The sequence below is a fragment of the Arachis duranensis genome, chromosome 3, assembly GCF_000817695.3.
Source record: "Arachis duranensis cultivar V14167 chromosome 3, aradu.V14167.gnm2.J7QH, whole genome shotgun sequence".
Lineage (NCBI taxonomy): Eukaryota > Viridiplantae > Streptophyta > Magnoliopsida > Fabales > Fabaceae > Arachis > Arachis duranensis.
This window is the reverse complement of record NC_029774.3, coordinates 101,746,795-101,751,241: the sequence shown is the minus strand read 5'-3', so window position 1 is coordinate 101,751,241 and position 4,447 is coordinate 101,746,795.

The window sequence follows — 4,447 nt, the reverse complement described above, 5'->3', positions numbered from 1 at the left end:
TAGCAAAGGTCACTCTTGATAGTGGACTTTCAGCTGATAATCCCGGATTAGTTAATCCAAGTTACCAAGTGATAAGGCACCCCTAAGAGCTTATTCATCCAAGCATATCCCTTGCACATGAACACCACAGACACATGCCTCAATCTTAAAACCCTTGGTGCCTAGCATTGTTTCTTATTGTGTTTCTTTTTTTTTCACTTTTATTGCTCTTTTTCTTTTCTTAATGGGATCTTATTATTGAGTTTGTCTCATAGGATGTGTTTCAAGCATAGGACTTAGGATAGATAGTTGCTTTTTTTTTCCTTGTTTGGTGAACTAACTTAGCTTACTAATCATCCTACCAGAAACATTCAGAATTCACTTCACAAAATAACTCCACTCTTGTTCTTTTCATAACATTTTCTTTTTGATTAACTTAAAGGACAAGCATACAAGTAAGAAAGATGAAGGTGCAATGATAAGCGGTGAACCATGCTTATTACTAAAAGTAATCATAACAGAACAGAGGTAGACCACAAAATTCAAAACAAGAGACATTCATGATTGCCATAAGTCTTCTGGGAGTAAATGAGAAGGAAAATAACTTTACAACCTTTGTAGCTCATCTTCGCCCTTGTTGTCCCTTCCTGCAGACTTCCTCCCTCCAATGACCATCTTAGAATAAGTGCTTTACAGGCAAGCAACAAGTAGGAGCAGTGGTGTTGAGATTGTGGTTCAACCATGAATGTCAAAAAAGAGAAACAAGATATGAGTAATGCATAAAATTAAGCAAGCTTGGTTAAAAAATGACACTACAGGCCTAAGAAGCAAAAGCATTATGATTGTACAAACAAGTGGTGTTGCTGGATACATTGCATAGAAAAATAACTGGCACACCAAACTTAGTGTGACACTTTCTCTTGGAATTGATGCAAGTATCCAGAAAGATTGAAAACAGATTGTTGCAGGGGAACACCAAACTTAGAATGTGATCATATGCCAATTTTATTTGAAAAGAAGCTAAGTAAAAGAAATTATTGTATTAATGACAAAATCACCAAGAGCCAGAGCTGTCTCCAATAGGGGCTTCTTGGTGAGGCATTAACACAAACAGTTACAGAGCATAGAAAATAAAGAACAAAGCAATTACATGAACAAACCAAAACAAAGGAAAATGTCTAATCTAGGTAATCAACCAACCGGTAGTTTGTTAATCATAATTAATCCCCGGCAACGGCGCCATAAACTTGACGCATGAAAACTTGTCTCTCAACAAATTTCCCTTTGGCAAGTATACCGAATTGTCGTCAAGTAATAACTCATAAAAGAGTAAGGTCGAATCCCACAGAGATTAACGAATTAAGCAATTGTAGGAAATTAAATTCCAGAAACTTAAATGGGATTGGGAATGATTCAGCATAAATGAAACAACAGAATTAAAGAGAATGGGTAAAATCAGAAGTGGGAAAGCTCATTGGGTTCAAGAGATATTGCAATCCTCCGGATCAAGTTCATTCTCATCTCTTCCTCAATCAATGCATTCATTGATCTCCTTGGCAATCTTAAGTGATTGGATCCCAATTCCTTGGCAATCCAATCTCTCTAAGCTTGAACAATTTTCCAATTTCTTGATTTAATTGCTCATGGGAAGAGATGAAGTTTGGTCACTGATTATACCACACACATTCATAGATCAAATTATTGGTAGGATTAAATGTCACAATATCCATCCAACCCCCAACCTAATCCAATGTGAGAGAGCATTTCTAGCATGATTTCCTCATTCCTCTTCTAAGGTTCGGAGGAAATCCAAGTATGAGCAATTTCTCTTCCAAGACAATTACCCAATTGGATGAAGATCGAAAGCTCTCTAGTAAAATCAAGAAAAAAGAAAGAAGAAGAAGAATAAGAACTACAATTGATCCATTGAATCACAATAGAGCTCTCTAACCCAATGAAAAGAGTTAGTTGATCATTGATCTACCAAAATAGAAAAGAAAGAAAGTGCAAAAAAATAAAGATGACGATTAAACTGAAATTTAAACTTCAAAATTCATAAATGGAAGGTACAAAGAAAAGAAACTACTCCTAAGGAAGAAAAGAAGAGAAAAGGAAGAAGAGTGGTTGAGGGGAGGGGTCCGAAGACCCACTCCCCTTGGAGCGTGCCAATTCACAGAAGTTCAAATTGGTCTTCACTCTCTCCCCCTTCCTTCAATTCTCCGTTTTTGAATGATCTTGAATGTAAAGACTAAGGCCTTTATATAGGCTCTCCTAAATTACAAAAAATAAAATTAAAAGCAAATTACAATTAAATGAAAATTCCTATTCTAGATGCTTCTTGTGGCCTTGATTGGTTAACAATTGTGGGCTTGCTTGCTTGAGCTTTGAAGTGGAATTGAGAGAGAAGTGAATCAAGTTGAGGTTGAGGTGCCTACTACAACTCGAGTTACACTTCTTGGAAGGTGAAGAGGTCCGCTGGCCTTACTACATGTTGATACCATGTTAATCTTTGTAGTTTCGGGGCAGATTTTCCCCCTCAAATTTAGTGTTCACCATGTAGTGCCATATATGCTTGGAAAGCTATGGAATCCTACTTTCCAATGATATTGGAATCACCTTATTGGGAGTTTTGTGGTTCAAGTTATTCTTGTTTGAAGAAGGCATGGTCAGGCTGCCAGGTGAGATTTTTGCCTACGTTAACTTCCACGTTAACATAGTTAACGTGGCCATTAACGTGGGTCTTTTTGCTTCGCAGATGTTAGTGGAGATCACCTTTTCCACTAACGTTGGCATCTCCCTTTCCTTCCACGTTAACTTCCATGTAGTTAATGTGGCCATTAACGTGGGTCTTTTTGCTTCGCAAACATTAGTGGCACTCACTTTTTCCACTAACGTTGGCTTTTCCCTTTCCTTCCACGTTAGTTCCCACGTTAATGTGACTAACGTGGAGACTAACATAGGTCTTCTTGCACCTTCGCTAGTGTTATTGGCACTCACTTTTGCCACTGACGCTGCTCCTTCTTCAAAGTTGATGCCATTAACGTTCCCACTAACGTTCCAACTTTCCTTCCTTCCACGTTAGTGCCCACGTTAGTAGCACTAACGTAGCCACTAACGTGGCTCTTCTCTACTTCTTTTGGCCTGAAATCAAACAAACAAAGTGCATCAAGGTAACATACAAGATGATCTTTATATACTAAGTGTGCTAATAATACTTCAAAATCAAAACTTCACTTAGTGTGATCTATTTTATCATATTTACCCTGTATATTAGCTAAAATTCACCTATGCTTGAGATTTTGTTTCATGCAGAGATTTTTCATGATATTACTCATATATTGTCAATATTTGTATGAAAACTAAACAAAAATCTACTGAAATGACTACTAAAAGTAGGCAATGATGCACGTGCATCATTAACTGCAAGGGGGGAGGATTTCAAGCACTATCAGCCACCTTGACAAGGACCAAACGTCAAGCTAATGACGCTAAAGAAGTGCTTCATGGGAGGTAACCCATGTTCTATGCCCTCTTCCTTTAATTTCTAATAGTAGTAATAAGGCAAATTTCATGGATTTTTAAATCAATTTTGACGACCAATATAAGACCCCTTTACATGCAGCGTATAGTACATGATAAGTTTGGTGTTCAAAGCACACCAAGTGAGCTTGAACACACTTTATGAGGTAAAATTATTCCCTAAACTTGTTGCACCATATGATCACAAACAAGTTTGGTGTATCAACGTTGCATGCATGGGAAATTTAGTGGTTGATTGATTTGCATTCATGGAAAGCATTTAGTCATATAAAAATAAAAGAAAAAGATTTTTTTTTGCTAGTACACACCTTAAGTTTTCCCACCGAAAATTTTAAATTTACTATTTGCATTCTTTTTTTTCGAATATAGGGAATCAAAATGGACATTGATGGTACTTGATAGGACAATTAAGGAAGGGAGATTCGACCACTATACCAAGGAAATCTCACACTTGTCTCAAAGGGGAATATCTTTGGAAGTGTTGCCATGCAACATTGGGAGTTGGATAGCTTTGGAGACCAAACCAAGACCCTCATAAAAGAGGTGATCCTTGTGCTCATTCAATACTAAACCCCAATCGTCCACTGATGAGCGGATAATTTGTACGCTTTTTGGCATTGTTTTTAGTATGTTTTTAGTATGATCTAGTTAGTTTTTAGTATATTTTTATTAGTTTTTAGTTAAAATTCACTTTTCTGGACTTCACTATGAGATTGTGTGTTTTTCTGTTATTTCAGGTATTTTCTGGCTGAAATTGAGGGACCTGAGCAAAAATCTGATTCAGAGACTAAAAAGGACTGCAGATGCTGTTGGATTCTGACCTCCCTGCACTCGAAGTGAATTTTCTGGAGCTACAGATACCCAATTGGCGCGCTCTCAACGGCGTTGGAAAGTAGACATCCTGGGCTTTCCAGAAATATATGATAGT